A 17,119-nucleotide genomic window follows, 5' to 3' on the forward strand; every position below is an offset into this window, starting at 1 on the left:
ATACCGTGGACGTTGGGGAGAGCATTGTCAGACGCCATGCTGACCAGATTCTAGAGTCACTGGAAAACGTCAACTCCACACCACGATCTGATACACCTGGTAATGAAATCGACGTTCCAATTGCAGCTACCGCAGAACCGGTAATATTGGAAGCAGATGAACCAAACAACGACATTGATCCCGACTCAACATTGCCAGAAGAACCTGATACCCCAAAGAGGCGTTATCCAGACAGAATCAGGAAGCCTCCTCAAAGACTGAACTTATAATTGCTTAAACTTAACCAATGTATCTAGCAACCGTAATTGTGATTGTAATTAGTTATCATTTAGTTGTTAAATGAATGTTATGTACTGTTTATCTAAAAGGGGAGGAATTGTTGTGTATGTACCTTTAAGAGAATAACTGGTCTCAGACTGCAGTACCGGCAGTGACCACCCCTGTATAAAAGGCGCTAGTGAGCCTCTGTTGTTTCAGTTTCACTATTGACTTCCAGCAGTAAAGACTTGTTTTGTTCAGCTCCTGCTGTCTGTGTCTCAATCATTCACGGACGTAATAGGATATACTTGCCATAGCGGGAGTGCATTGAAGGTTCACCAGACTGATTCCTGGGATGGCAGGACTGTCGTATGAGGAGAGATTGGGTTGACTGTATTCAATAGAGTTTAGAAGAATGAGAGGGTATCTCATTGAAATGTATAAAATTCTGACAGGGCTAGACAGACTGGATGCAGGGAGGATGTTTCCCCTAGCTGGGGGGGTGGTGTCTAGAACGAGGGGTCACAGTCTCAGGGTATGGGGTAGGACATTTAGAACTGAGATGAGGAGAAATTTCTTCACTCAGAGGTTGGTGAACCTGTGGAATTCTCTACCACAGAAGGCTAGATAAATTTCTGGACACAAAAGGCATCAAGTGGTATGGGGAGAGCGCAGGAATATGGTATTGAGATAGAGGATCAGCCATGATCATAATGAATGGCGGAGCAGGCTCGAAGGGCCAAATGGCCTACTCCTGCGCCGATGTTTCTATGTTTCTACCCTTGACCTGAGATTTCTTGACATTGATACTACATGTAAAAAGTGGGAAATTACTCCAACCCCTAGCTTTGCAGCCTTCATTTTTTTGAGCACAACCCTCCTCTCCCCCCAAAAAAGTAAATAAAATTAAAACTACCTCACAGTTGTTCAACCATGCATTAATTATTGCCTATAGTTTAAAGGGAGACATAATGTCATTGAATCTGCCCCGTTACTTTGAAATATAATGATTGGCCTATGTACATCATTTCTTGAGTGATTCTTATGGTATGTGTTTGTCTTCTATAAATTTTCCCTAACCTCATATTATTTCACTCTACCTTTTAGAAGATGCAACTCAATTGATTTCCTCCCGCTCCACATCGTAACTTCAATGGAAACCCTCTTTACACTTGTAAACAGGATTTCCACAGAACAGAAAATTCCTGAGTCTTCCTGGGAAGGTATCAAGAGTAATGGCTCATGTATGGATGTGTGTGCGCATGCGATAATGCTCTCTATGGAAATGCCACCTGATCTCAGATTTACCATCAAATGGTCAACAAATTGTGACTTTAATTAAGGCAGTTTAGAAAGCTCATTAGATCTCATATCTGAAATGAAGTAGTTGTTGATGTTATCTTCAATCTGTATGTAATGAAAGGTGTTAAGATAGTCATCTCATACCTGTTTCAGTGTGCTTAGATAGTTTCAGTGTACTGTATAGAGATAGCTTTCTATTGGTCTTATGTATCATCTGGAAAGTCCTCAGTGTTCAACATTAAGAACACATTGCTCATGATTCATTGTGGCAGGTCTCCTGCACTCATGGAGTACACATGGCATTCAACACATACAACATTTAGTTTATGCATGTATATATTTGTGTTTTATTAACTTATAAAAGGCAGCTTGCATATTACAGATTGAGTTCTGTTCACGGTCATTATTAGAAAGACTTGCATTTATATAGCGCCTTTCATGACTTCATAGGATAGAATCATAGAATAGAATCATAGAATGGTTACAGCATGGTAGAAGGTCATTCGGCCTGTCCAGCCCATGCAGGCTCTCAGTTAGTCCCACTCCCCCGCCCTTTCCCCGTAGGCCTGCAAATGTTTTTCATTCAGATACTTATCCAACTCCCTTTTGAAAGCCATGGGGGCAATTTTCCCAGCCTCGAGGAGGCGGGTTTGGAGGCGGGACAGTTGGCAAAATCGCAAAAAGTGAGGGCGGGTTCGGAACCCGCCTCCAACCCACCTCCACGCAATTTTGCCGGAGGCAGGTTTGATGGGTGCGATTCGGTCCCGCATCCATAAGTCGGGAGAGGTAGTTAAGACCCTTAAATAGTTGTTAAGGGCCTCTATAATCCTATTCTGACAGGCCTTTGTTATTTTGCCACATGTTGTGCGTGTTGCACGACCCTCCTAAACCACGGCAGCTAATCCTGGCGGGTTGACAAGTGGGTGGCCTCCTCACAGCTGCAGCTCAAACATTAAATCGGAGATTTCATCACGGATTAGTTGCAGGTGGCAGAACTTTGCTTTAAAAGGTCTTTGAGCACTTTTAGCAGGCCTTCTGAAGTCAGAGGTGCTGCAGCTTCTATCTCTCAACTGTGGGACATCCTTTTTCATACGGCGCCTTTGGCTCTTTTGCCAATCACCTTAAATCTATGTCCTCTGGTTCTCAACCCCTCTGCCAATGGGAACAGTTTCCCTCTATCTACTCTGTCCAGATCCCTCATGACTTTGAACACCTCTATCAAATCTCCTCTCAATCTTCTCTGCTCCAGAGAGAACAACCCCAGCTTCTCCAGTCTATCAATGTAACTGAAGTCCTTCATTCCTGGAATCATTCTTATAAATCTCTTCTGCACCTTCTCTAAGGCCTTTACATCCTTACTAAAGTGTGGTGCCCAGAATTGGACACAGTACTCCAGTTGGGGCCGAACCTGTGTTTTATAAAGGTTCATCATAATTTTCACATTTTTGTACTCTATACCTCTATTCATGAAGCCTAGGATCCCGTCAGCCTTTTTAACTGCTTTCTCAACCTGCCCTGCCACCTTCAATGATTTGTGCACACATACCCCCAGGTCTCTTTGTTTGTGCACCCCCTTCAGGATTGTACCATTTAGTTTATATGTCCTCTCCTCATTCTTTATACCAAAATGTATCACTTCACACTTTTCTGTGTTAAATTTCATCTGTCACGTGTCTGCCCATTTCACCAGCCTGCCTATGTCTTCCTGATGTCTATCACTCTCCTCCTCACTGTTCACTATACTTCCAAGTTTTGTTTCATCTGCAAATTTTGAAATTGTGCTCTGTACACCCACGTCCAAGTCATTAATATATATCAAGAAAAGCAGTGGTCCTAGAACCGACCCCTGGGGAACACCACTGTATACCTTCCTCCAGTCTGAAAAACAACCGTTCACCACTACTCTCTGTTTCCTATCACTTAGCCAATTCTGTATCCATGCTGCCACTGTCCCTTTTATTCCATGGGCTTCAACTTTGCTGGCAAGCCTATTATGTGGCACTTTAATGAATGCCTTTTGGAAATCCATGTACACTACGTCAACTGCATTACCCTCATCAACCCTCGCTGTTACCTCATCAAAGAACTCAATCAAGTTAGTTAAACATGATTTGCCTTTAACAAATCTGTGCTGGCTTTCCTTAATTAATCCACACCTATCTAAGTGACTGTTAATTTTGTCCCTGATTACTGTTTCTAAAAGCTTCTCCACTACTGAGGTCAAAGTGACTGGCCTGTAGTTGCTGGGTTTATCTTTACACCCTTTTTTGAACAATGGTATAACATTTGCAATTCTCCTATCCTCTGACACCACCCCCGCCCCCCACCCCCTGGTATCTAAGGAGGATGGGAAGATTATGGCCAGTACCACCACTATTTTCTCCCTCAATTCCCTCAGCATCCTTGGATGCATCGCATCTGCTCCTGGTGATTTATCTACGTTAAGTACAGCCAGCCTTTCTAATGCCTCCTCTTTATCAATTTTTATCCTATCAAGACTATCTCCTCCTTCACTATGTCTATGGCAGCATCCTCTTCCTTGGTGAAAACAGATGCAAAGTACTCATTTAGTACCTCAGCCATACCCTCTGCTCCATGCATAGGTCTCCCTTTTGGTCCCTAATCGTCCCCCCTCCTCTTACTACTCTTTTACTATTTATATGCCTATAGAAGACTTCTGGATTACCTTTTACGTTGGCTGCCAATCTATTCTCATACCCCCTCTTTGCTCCTCTTATTTTATTTTTCACTTCTCCTCTGACCTTTCTATATATAGCCCGATTCTCAGATGTATTTGCAACCTGACATCTGTCATACGCGCTCTTTTTCTGCTTCCTCATATTCTCTATCTCTTTCGTCATCCAGGGAGCCCTGACTTTAGTTGCCCTGCCTTTCCCCCTAGAGAGAATGTACCTCAACTGTACCTGAACTATTTCCTCCTTAAAGGCAGCTTATTGTTCCATTACAGTTTTGCCTGCCAATCTTTGATTCCAGTTTACCCGACCAGATCCGTTCCCATCCCAGGACCTCCCAAAGCGCTTTACAGCCAATGAAGTACTTTTGAAGTGTAGTCACATTAGAAGTATAATGAACTTTGTGTGCTGGTTATTAAGGAAAGGATGAGGTTATAAAATGTGCTTATATGGTGATATTGGGAAAATTGGGTAAAAGATGCAGTAACGTAGTGTTGGTGCATTTGTTAGGTAAAATATACAATAATACTTTATCTGTGTTGCTTATTGAGAAGAGGATTCAATAATTGAGTATGGTACAAGTTGGTTATTAAGCAGAAGATGCAGTGATAATGTGTCCATGTGTGTTGTTAACTGCAAAGAGGTTCCAAGGGTGAAGTGTAAGCAGGCGTGGTTATTAGGAAAGGAGTACAGAGATGGAATATGCATTTGTACTAAATATTGGAAAGAGGTTGCAATGATTGAGTGTACTTGCATGGTTTTTACTAGAAGAAGGAGATAATGATAAACTGTGGCTATTTGTTGGGTTTTAGCATGAGCTTGGCAGACATTTATTTCATTGAACGTTATTTATGTTGGTGATTGCCCTGGTCGTATGTGCTGTATCGATTTCGGCGTCGCTCAGTTGTGTAAGACCAGTGAGTTGCATTTCTGTGTTGCTGATACCCAAAACAATTGCAGGCAGTCATGGCAAAGGAGTTGCCATGGTTACAGTTTGCACTGGCTGCTGGTAAAACCAAGCACGCAGGATTTTTTTATATAGTAGTAGTATCTCATGGAAAAGAAATCCTGGTTGGATTATGATTTTCCATCGCTGAAATTGTCAACTTTGGCAGAGGAGTAAAGCGGCCGATTTCAAATTGGCTGCCTGTTATACATCCTGCCTGATGGAAAGGAAAATGGGGCGGGGTGTGTAACGGCAGCCAATCGAATATGACGCATTTTACACCCCCACTAAAGTTGAAGGTTACGCCATATGTGTGGGATAAATTCTACATTTCATGTGTGTAAGATAATGACCATTCATAAGTTATGCAATCCGTCACTTGTGTAGATATTTGTTTATCATATCACACCATTAAATAAATAGAAGGTTGTTTCGACTTAACCTGGCGGAAAACAGTGGAAGGTTAAATTGGACGGGGTGTAAAACATGCAACCAATCCAATCCCATCAGTTTCTCACCGGGTGAGTTAAGTTAAAATTATCCTTATGCTTTCACAATGTTGAACCTGCAAATATGTTGACACTGAGACATATAGGGCTTGATTTTGCCAGGCCTGTGGAGGCGGGAATGGAGGTGTGTGGGGTGTTAAAATTGCAAAAAGTGGCGGGCGGGCCCAGCCCCGCCTTCATCCCGCCTCCAAGCAATTTTCCCAAATGCGTGGTTTCTGATCCCGTCTCTGTCCCGCCTCCAAGAGGCGGGATAGGCCCTTAAGGACCTTAACAACTACTGAATTGCCTCTATAATCCCATTTTGAGAGGCCTTTCTGATTTTAACAATTTTCTCACAGAATGCACGCCTCCTCTGAAACACGACGGTGAAACCTGGCGGTAGCACAATTGGATTGCTGACTATCAGCTGCAGCTCCACCATTAAATAGGAGATTTGATCAGTCATCATTTGCAGGTGGCAGGACTTTGTTGTCTCAGGTCTGGGGGAACATTTAGCAGGCATAACCATAGCTGTGGAAGTTTGGAGCCTGACACCCATCTCCAGTGTGACCTCCTGGGAAACCACTCTCGCCACCTTGACTGAGTGATTCCTCAAGTGAGGCATCTACCAGAAGCTTGGGAACCATTTATTTCCTTTCCTCCTGGACATCAGATTCGGACGAAGACCAGCTACAGCAGCAGCAGAACCATGAACAACAGCAGCACCAACAGCAGCAGCAACAACAGGAGCGCCAAGCTGCTGCTCACCCACCTGAAGCTGCACAGGCCAGAAGGTGCCAGCGCATGGAAGCCCGTCAGCGCAGGAGACACCCCACAAACAGGGTCTACAGACAGAGGTTCAGCTACCTCAACATGAGTGAGCAGCAGTGCCAAAGGCGGCTCCGACTTTCGCGAGAGGTAGTGGGTGACACCTGCGCAATGGTGCAGCAAGACCTGGAGCCCAGAGGAGCAGGTGGACACCCCTTACCAGTGGCCGTCAAAGTCACCACCGCACTCAACTTTTTTGCTTCAGGCTCATTCCAGGGATCAGCAGCAGATATCAGCGGCATCTCCCAGGCGGCCGCACACACTTGCATCATGCAGGTAACCGATGCCCTCTTTGCCATCGCGCACAATCACATCCATTTCTCCAAGAATCAGGCAAGTGTCATGGCGTGTGCGGTTGGATTAGCCAATCTGGCAGGCTTTCCAAGGGCGCAGGGCGTCGTTGACTGCACACATGTGGCCCTTAAGGTAACCCATCGCAATCCAGGTATTTTTGTCAACCACAAGGGCTTCCACTCCCTTAACGTGCAGCTGGTGTGTGACCACAAGAAGGAAATTTTGCATGTTTGTGCCAAGTACCCTGGCAGTTGCCATGACTCCTTCATACTGCGCCAGTCTAGTGTGCCTCCGCTCTTCAGTCTGCCAGACCAACTTAACGGATGGCTACTTGGAGACAAGGGCTATCCCCTGAAGACGTGGCTAATGACGACTTTGAGGAGCCAATCCAACGAAGCTGAGGAGAGCTACAACTACAGCCACATTTCCACCAGATCCATAATCGAGCAAACCATCAGCTTGCTGAAGATGCACTTCAGATGCCTGGATTTATCTGGTGCAGCCCTGCAGTACTCAGCAGCCAGGGTCTCCAGAATCGTCATGGTTTACTGTGCACTTCACAACGTGGCACAGCGTCGTGGCTTGCAGATTCCTGAGGGCCAAGTGGCTCCTCACATATCCTCCTCAGATGATGATGAGGAGGAGGAGAGCGAAAACGAACATCTTGCATAGGCCCATCAACCAGTGGCAGCAATACGCCAGAACACTGCTGCCCGGGATGCAAGGAATGCACTCATCTTGGCCAGATTTGCTTAGCCTAGCCAATCAAGCACTTTTGCCTCGCAGCTTCTTACCAGAGCATCGACAATGGCCAAGAACCAATGGATTCCTAGCACTCTGACCACCATACTGACAATTCCAAGTAATCCTAAGCCCTCAATGTGGAAGTCCCATTAGCGAAATGACACACACCACAACTGCAACATTTGTCATCAGAATTTTTATTTACAATAACTAACTGATGGCTTTTCAACATTAAACATCAGATTTCACCCAAGTGACTACCCTTGTGACTATTTGTGCAATATCTTTCTCTTACACGTGCTCCTACATGATGGTTCCCCCTTGGCATCAGCAGATGTGGAGGCCCCTTGCTCACTTTCTTGCTGCTTGTGTTTCAACACCTTTGGTGGGCGTCCTCTGGGTTTGGGAGCCTGTGAGGGCTCAGCAACAGTCTGCTGCTCCTGCGGCTGTGCAGGGGTTGAGACGCCGATCTCAGTTGGATGGGGACTCTGGTGGAGCTCTGACCGAGGACTTGGTAGTGGCATGGAAGTGTGAGCGCTTGGAGAGGAGACCCCACTTCTTTCTTCTCTGCCACCAACATCCCTCTCATGGGTCAGGTCCACCTCAGTGCTTGCAAGTGGCTTGAGAGCACCTTGCTGCACATCAGGGTGGCCATGGGGACCCGTATCTGCACTGGCAGTCGTACTCAGAAGGACTTCTATTATGTCCGTGTGTAATTGAGACACGGACTGCAGGAGTTGGTTATAACAGGTCTTTACTGAGTGGAGACAACCTGGAACTACTATGCAAAAGTTACTACACAGGCTTATATACAGGGGTGGTCACTACTGGTACTGCAGTATACAGGGGCTGCAGAATATAGTTCCTTCTGCAAAGTACATACACTACAATTCCTCCCCTTTTAGCTAAACAGTACATAACATTCGATTAATAATTAAATAACATATTTACAATTACAGTTGCTAGATACATTAGTTGAAGTTAAGCAATTATAAGTTCAGTCTTTGAGGAGGCTTCCTGATTCTGTCTGGATAACGCCTCTTTGGGGTATCAGGTCCTTCTGGCAAAGTTGATTCGGGATCAACGTCGTTGTTTGGTTCGTCTGCTGCCAATGTCACCGATTCTGAGGTAGATGCAATTAGTACTTTGGTTTCATCACCAGGTGTATCGGATCGTGGTGTGGAATTGACGTTTTCCAGTGACTCTAGAATCTGGTCAGCATGGCGTCTTACAATGCTCTCTCCAACGTCCACGGTATACATTAGAGGTCCTTGCCGTGTACAGATCGTTCCTGGCTGCCATTTCTCTGTGCGGTAGTCCCAGGCCAAAACTGGTTGACCTATCTTAAAACTCCTGGTCGGCCTTTCATTCATATTCTGAAACTGCCTGTTCTCCACATCTCTTCTGATGTTTGGCTTAACCAAATCCAAGCGGCATCGTAGTCTTCGATTGAAGAACATTATGGCTGGAGTTTGGTTGGTAACCGCATGTGTCGCATTCCGGTAGGCAAACAAGAAGTTGTCCACCTTGTGTTGTAGGGGTGTGTCTTCATTACACATTGCCTTGATAGCCTTCTTGAATGTTTGAACGAACCTCTCAGCCAATCCATTGGTGGCTGGATGATATGGGGCGGATGTGTAATGCTTAACACCATTGTTCTTTAAGAACCTCCGGAACTCTTCAGACACAAAGGCCTAGAAATTCACTATGGCCCCGCCAGCTGCCTAGCGCCCAAAAGTTAGCGCTGGGCGGGAAGCCTATAGCGATCGTCAGATATTCATTGTTAGCGCCCCAATTCGGAAGCGGGCGCTATACCAGGGTGTGCCCGCCTCCGCTTGGTGCGCTGACACTGAATATCAGCGCTCTTGGCGCCGCTGCGCCAGGCGCTGCGCAGCGGCAGGCTGCGGTACTGCAGGCCTCCTCCTTCTCTTAAGGGGGAGCTGCCTGCAACGGGGAGATCGCCGCTGGATAGTTCCGGCAAATGAGCCCGGCACCACGGAGAAGTGCCGGGCTCGCGGAAAGTAGCCGGCAATGCCGCGGGGGGGGGGGTGGTGGAGGAGGCCGGGGAAGGAGGTGCGGGCAGGCGGCCGTTGCAAAAGCGGCCGGCCGCACCTTCTGCTTTAAAGCGCCCCACTAAGGCAGCAGGACGGCCCCGTTTTCTGGTCGCTGTTTGCGGCCGCTTCGGAGGAGGCGGCCGCAACTAAATATGGGGATCGGCGCGGTTTCGGGGCGGAACCGGGGCACTGCGCACACCGATGACGTCATCGGTGCCGGCGCAGCGCTAACGGCTACCGCCACCAATACCGCTGCGCTGAATATCTGCGCAAACTCATTTTTGGCGCAAAATCACCCTTTAGGCGTTAACTGGGTGCAAAGCTGGCAGCGCCTTAATGAATTTCTAGGCCAAACTGTGGTCCATTGTCGGAGCAAATCTGTTCAGGCAGCCCATTTCTGGCGAATATGGTTTGTAAGACTGTGATAGTTTTTTCTGTGGTGGTTGAGGACATTTTTATTACCTCTGGCCACTTTGAATGTGCATCCACCGCAATTAAAAACATCGAGTCCATAAATGGACCAGCAAAATCAATGTGCACCATTTGCCATGGAGATGAGGGCCACTCCCATGGATGTAGAGGGGCTTGTGGTGGGGCGTTTTGGGCCTTCTGGCATCCTGTACAGCTCTTGGTCATCTCTTCGATTTCTCTATCGATTCCCGGCCACCACACAAACGCTCTGGCTAAGTTCTTCATTTTTACCCCTCCCAGATGACCCTCATGAAGCTCATTGAGCACTCTATCCTTCAATTTGGGTGGAATTACTACTCTGGATCCACACATCAAGGTTCCTCTGCACACTGACAGCTGTTCTCTTCTCGGCGAGAATGCTGGCAGCAGTGGTTCGCCATGTGCTGGCCATCCCTTCACTGTTAAATCATAGACCCAGGAGAGTGTCGGGTCATTTCGTGTTTCCTTTTCTATGTTTGCATTCGTCACAGGGAGACATTCGACTATGGTTGAGTGGAATATCTCCACTGGATCCACTGCAGGTGCCTCTTCCACCGTCGGCAACGGTAGGCGCGACAATCCATCAGCATTCCCATGCTGTTTAGTTCCTTTGTACTCGATGTCATATTGGTGTGCCCCTAAGAAAAGGGACCACCTCTGTAGCCGTTGTGCTGTCATTATCGGTACGCCCTTCTGAGGGTTGAAAATGGAGACGAGAGGTTGATGATCAGTTAGTCGAGTAAATTTCTGACAGTGCAGGTAGTGATTGAACTTCTTCACCCCCCACACCAGGCTGAGGGCCTCTCTGTCAATCTGGGCGTAGTTACGCTCGGCTGAAGTTAACGAGCGTGACGCAAAAGCTACCGGCCTCTCTGAACCATCAAGGAATTTATGTGACAGTACCGCTCCAATGCCGTAGGGAGACGCATCACACGCCAGTCTTATCGGTAGTGATGGGTTGTAGTGAGCCAATACTTCTCTTGAAGTGATGAGGTCCTTACTCTTCTGAAAGGCCCACTTACATTCATCGCTCCATTTCCATGCTACTCCAGTTTGTAGTAGGGCGTTCAGTGGGTGCAGAATTGTGGACAAATTCGGCAAAAACTTATGGTAGTAATTCACCAATCCGAAGAATGACCTCAGTTGCGACACATTTTCAGGCGCTGGAGCCTTAACTACCGCTTCAATTTTGTCAGGGGACTTATGTAACCCCTCTTCATCAATCACGTGGCCACAATACGATATCTGTTTCTTAAAAAACTTGCACTTAGGGCGATTGCCTCGTAGCCCATGTTCTCTTAGTCTAGTGAGCACCTGCTCTAGGTTGGCAAGTTGTTCACTGTTATCTTCACCTGTCACTAGGATGTCGTCCAAGTAACACTGAGTCCCCGGAATCCCTTGCAGGACTTGTTCCATCACTCTTTGCCATATCGCCGGAGCTGATGCTACTCCGAATACCAGTCGATTATACTGGTAAAGACCTTTGTGAGTGTTTATCGTGAGATACTTCCTAGAGGATTCTTCAACCTCCACCTGCAAATATGCTTGTGCTAGGTCAATTTTTGTAAAACGCTTCCCTCCAGATAGTGAGGCGAAAATATCTTCTATCCTCGGAAGAGGATATTGTACTGTGTGACGGACTGGGTTCACCGTCACCTTGAAGTCCCCACAGATGCGAACCTTCCTTGGCTCCTCAGACTTATTGTTTAACGTTTTCTTCATGACAGGAACGATGGGTGTCGCCCACTCACTCCAGTCTACCTTCGATAACATGCCTGCATTCTCCAGATTCTCCAGCTCTGCCTCGACGGCTGGGTGAATTGCATATGGTACCGGTCTTGCTTTGAAAAACTTGGGAATTGCATTCTCTTCTATTTTTATCGAGGCGGTTATGCCTTTAAGAGTTCCCAGTTCTTGTTGAAATACCTCTTTGGCGTTAGCTAAGATTGTTGACAATCGTCCAGGAGTGACGTCGTCATCCTTTTTACCAGCCACCGTCAGTGCCTGAATGGAGTGCCAGTCTAAACTTATCTTTCTGATCCATTCACGTCCCAATAACGGTGGTCCACCATCTTGCAGTATGTACAGATACAATTTCTGTATTTCCTTGCCGTTGTATTCGACAGGCACCCTTATTTTGCCTCTGGGGTATACTTTTTGCCCCGTATACGTCTTCAAGACAATGGATGTCTCTTTCAAGGGTATGTGTGAGAATAGCCGCTCATAGTCTCGTCGATTCATGACGGTCAGAGCTGATCCTGTATCCAATTCCATTTTGACTTGGGACCCTGCTATCGTGAGGGTGACCCAAATGGTTCGGTGATCCTCTTTTGCGATTACGTTGTGAAGTTTGAGACAGCTTAGTCTCTTGTTCCCGGATTCACTATCGCTCATCTGGTCTTTGGAACTACTGTCCGTCATCTTTTGTACTTTCCTGTACTGTTCCTTAGTAGCCTTTTTGTTGTCGTTAGTCTTCTTCCCAGACCTGCAAACTCGTGCAATGTGTCCCATCTTTCCGCATTGCCTGCATATTTTGTCCTTGGACCAACAGTCCTTCTGGTCATGGGTTGTTCTGCCGCAGCGATAACATTTTTCAAATCCCCGTGTCATTTCGTGGGTGCCGTATTCCTGTGGCTTTTGCTGAATTTCCGCAGCTCCCCTTGCTGCTGCTTCGTACAATACTGCCACGCTGAAAGCATTATCTAGCGTCAGCTCTTTCTCTAAGAGTAACCTCTTCTGGGTTCCTTCACTCAGGAGTCCACAGACAAATTTGTCCCGTAGGGTATCTGCCAGTCCTGCTCCGAACTGGCAGTGCTTTGATAGCTTGCGTAGTTCCGTAAGGTAATCAGCATTGCTCTCTTCTTTATGCTGATTTCTCCTGTGGAATTTAAATCTTTCTGCTATCAGCAGCGGTGTAGGATTTAGGTGTTCCTGTAGGATATCAACAATTTTGTTAATACTCTTCGCCTTCGGTTTGGCTGGAGTAATCAGGTTCCGCAATAGGCCGTACGTTCTTGCGCCCATTAAGTTTAGTAGTACCGATGCCTTTTTCTCATCGGCTACTTCGTTTGCCTCGCAATATACCTCGACTCTTTCCACATACGTGGTCCAGTTTTCTATTGCGTTATTGAAGGCAGTGATATTGCCAATCTTCGGCATCTTGGAAATCTAAGATGGCGCCTCCCGCGCTTTGCCTTCTTACCCGATTTAACAAAATGGTGCCTCCCGCGCTTTGCCTTCTTCTCCGCTGCTGCTCGCGCTGTTGCTGGCGTTTTATGCCTTGATGGCGATGCCCTATGGTCTTCGCGCACTTCCCCCCGTGCTGCTGCTAACGCCGCTCTCTGCGGTTCCCGTAGCAAACTGCAGCTCCTCGCGGCTTTCTGCGCTTCTAATTTTTTTATTATTTCCCCATCGTCGGAGCAACCCTGCAGGACACTTGCCTCCCTCTTCTCGGGTCTGTATGCTGCCCGGCTTCGTAGCACCGGCCGCGCCCTGTGTGCTCCACCCTCTCTCTCTCTCCTCTTTCCGACAACGCTGCTCGGCCCCGTTGAATAGCCACCCGATCGAGCTCTAGACCGCCGCAGCCCAGGAAGGATCAGTGTACTACCTGCCACCAGCCCGAATAGCTGAAACACCATCGACAGGATAACCAAGCCCCGCTCTCGGCAGCCTCTCCTGCAAATCTTCAACTCCGATGAATCAGAGGCGGATGCCCACGGTCGACGCCCGTTTCTTCTGTTCGTTTGATTTTTTTTTTTTCTTTCTTCCTTCTGGCCTCAACCTCTGATAACTTCGCTTCAGGGATGGATCCCCATGAGGTGGTGCAGACTGTAGGTAAGTTCGGATCTGCTCATCGCCAGCATTATGTCCGTGTGTAATTGAGACACGGACTGCAGGAGTTGGTTATAACAGGTCTTTACTGAGTGGAGACAACCTGGAACTACTATGCAAAAGTTACTACACAGGCTTATATACAGGGGTGGTCACTACTGGTACTGCAGTATACAGGGGCTGCAGAATATAGTTCCTTCTGCAAAGTACATACACTGCAACTTCCATGAAGGTCTTGTTTCTCTGTTCAATAGCTGCCCATCGCTCTTCCAGATATGTCAGTCTATTCTGAACACTCACCATGTTTTCTACACTCTGGCGACTTAGCTCCTCCATGGCCGTAGCCATTGTGCTGCCTTTCTTTAGGAATTTGTTAGTTTTCCAGTTAATTCAGGGGTTTGAGTAATTTGGGTCGATTCCCATGGTGTGCCGCCACCTAGTGGATATTTGGTGCCTAGCAACTGCAGTAAAAGCGCAGTAAAGTGCAGTAAAGCACAGTAAAGTGCAGTAAAGTAAACTACTGCATATCACAGACCTGTAGCCACACATGGTCTGGGAAGTTATATTGTTGCCACGCTTCAGCCTTGGACACTAATTGTCTGTAAGTACTTGAGAATGTTATAGATGATTAGTGTACACTATATTTTGCAGAAAATGTTTAGTTTGTAACTTTTCTTTGTAAGCAAACTTACACAGCTAGCCGTGAAGTGCTCGCTCTCTGTCTAGCTGGTTAACTTGTAGCTGTATTTTGATGCACTATGTACAGGGCTAATTTAAAGAGAATGCCTTCCAGTTTGCTAAATGTATATTCACAGTAAGCTGTGTTTCCACGTGTTTGGTAAGTTACATGCCAAATATACTGTGTTGTTCAGGCGTACCTAAATTTGTGTATGCATATCAGTTATGTGCTTGTATACTAATGTGTGCTTCCATTTCTGTATTGTATTTCAGTTTCACAATAAGAATCTTTCAGTAAAGTTTACAAGAAAAGTCAAGCCTTGTGATTTTTATGGGAAGATATCAAGTTGTTAGCTACCTGTCTAGCTCTGTATAGGAATGTGCTGCAAGGGCAGAATAGTGAAAAGATAACAGCACAGCAGGCTCAAGCAGAAGAAGATACCACTCAGCTACCATGAGTCTACGCTCAGGAAGACAATATACCATAGAGGACGTCGACCAGCCAACCAAGAAGCATGAGCCTCTTCGAGCAAATGATGCCAAGTCACAGTCCTCTAAAGCATCCTCTAGATCATCTCGGCGGTCCAGCAGACCGTCGTCATCGACAGCTTCTGCAGCCGCCAAAGCACATGCCAAGGCAAAAGCTGCCCAGGCTCAATTGTCCTTCGCTGAAAAAGAAGCTAGTGTGATGAAGCAGAGAGCTGACCTTACGAAGCAGAGAGCTGACCTCGACGCCAGTCTCCACATTCTCCAAAGTCAGAGAGCTGCCGCTGCTGCTGAAGCTGAAGCTGCAGCTTATGAAGAAGGTGAGGAGAACGAAGGCGGGGAGCACAGCCATGAACCATATGTTCCAGAACAGCCCCTCAGTCCAGTGCAACGTACAAGTGAGTATGTCCAACAACACTCCAAATTGTTCTTCAAGGAAACATCCAGGTATCTCGACGCAGAACCACCTACTCACCAAAGTAAAAAAAAGCCTGTTTTCGGAGACACTGAGCTTAAAAGAGAAGAAACAAGTAAGACTTACCTGCAGAGACCTCCACAGCACTTGGCCAATCCAGCCAAGCAGTCCTCACCCAAGCCACAAGGTGCACAAGACCTCGCTAGGTACCTTATCCGCCGAGAATTGTTAAGTTCAGGTCTTCTAGAATTTGATGACCGTCCTGAAAATTATTGGTCATGGAACGCGTCCTTCCTGAGTACCACCAAGGACTTGAATCTGTCAGCCAGAGAAGAACTAGATTTGATGACAAAGTGGCTCGGAGCTGAGTTGTCAGAACAGGCGAAGAGAATTCGCTCAGCGCATGTCCGCAATCCCACAGCAGACCTCAATCTGGTTTGGCAACATCTCGAAGACTGTTATGGGACACCAAGAGCCATTGAACACACACTGCTTAAGAAGATTGAGGACTTTCCGAAGCTAACCAACAAAGATAATGTCGAGCTTCGAGAACTGGGTGACATTCTCCTCGAACTGGAGTGTGCTAAGGGAGAAGGTTACCTGACAGGCCTCTCGTATTTGGATACAGCTCGTGGGGTAAACCCAATAGTGGAAAAGCTCCCCTACAACCTTCAAGAGAAATGGATAGATAAGGGATCCAAGTACAAGGAGGACAACGGAGTAGCATTTCCTCCCTTCTCTCTCTTCTCCAGGTTCGTCCAACAACAGGCAAAGGTGAGGAATGATCCAAGTTTCACTTTCTCCACCTCCAGCAGTCATGCTCCTTCGAGAACAGAGAAACCCACAAAGTACAGCAACAAAGCCTCTGTGAGCGCGCACAAAACAGATGTTCCAGCCGAACCCCCAGTCAACCAATCCAGTTCTGCTGGGAATAAAGTGGATGACCCAGATCGTCAGTGTACAATACACAAGAAGCCCCACCCACTCAAAAAGTGTCGAAGCTTTAGAGGCAAGCCTATTGATGAGCGCAAATCATACCTGAAAGAGAATCGCATCTGCTTCAGGTGTTGTGGGTCGACTATGCACATAGCACAAGACTGCAAGGCGACAATCAAATGCTTCGAGTGCAACAGTGAAAAACACATTGCAGCCCTGCATCCAGGTCCTCCTCCTTCGACCACCGAGAGTGCTGCGGTTGACAAAGAGGATAGCGGGGAGCAAAGCGAAAGTGCATCTTCTTCAGTCACCTCCAAGTGTACAGAGGTTTGTGGAAATGCAAGCAGCCCATGCTCATGCTCCAAAATCTGTTTGGTTAAAGCATATCCTGCAGGGAGAAAGGAGAAGGCAATCAAGATGTACGCAGTGCTTGATGAGCAAAGTAACAAGTCTCTAGCGAAGACAGAATTCTTCAATCTCTTTGAAGTCAAGGCCAGCGCAGCTTCGTACACGCTAAAAACCTGTTCAGGGACCACACAGACTACGGGTAGGAGAGTTGGCAACTTCATGATCGAGTCCATGGATGGGAAACTACAACTTCCCCTCCCCACCTTAATTGAGTGTGACATGATGCCAGATGATAGGACGGAAATTCCCTCCCCAGAGGTCGCATGCCATCAGCCCCACCTACAGCCAGTTGCCAACAAGATTCCAGC

This window comes from Somniosus microcephalus, chromosome 8, assembly GCF_052327205.1.
Source record: "Somniosus microcephalus isolate GS21.2 chromosome 8, FLI_Smic_1.0, whole genome shotgun sequence".
Classification (NCBI taxonomy): domain Eukaryota; kingdom Metazoa; phylum Chordata; class Chondrichthyes; order Squaliformes; family Somniosidae; genus Somniosus; species Somniosus microcephalus.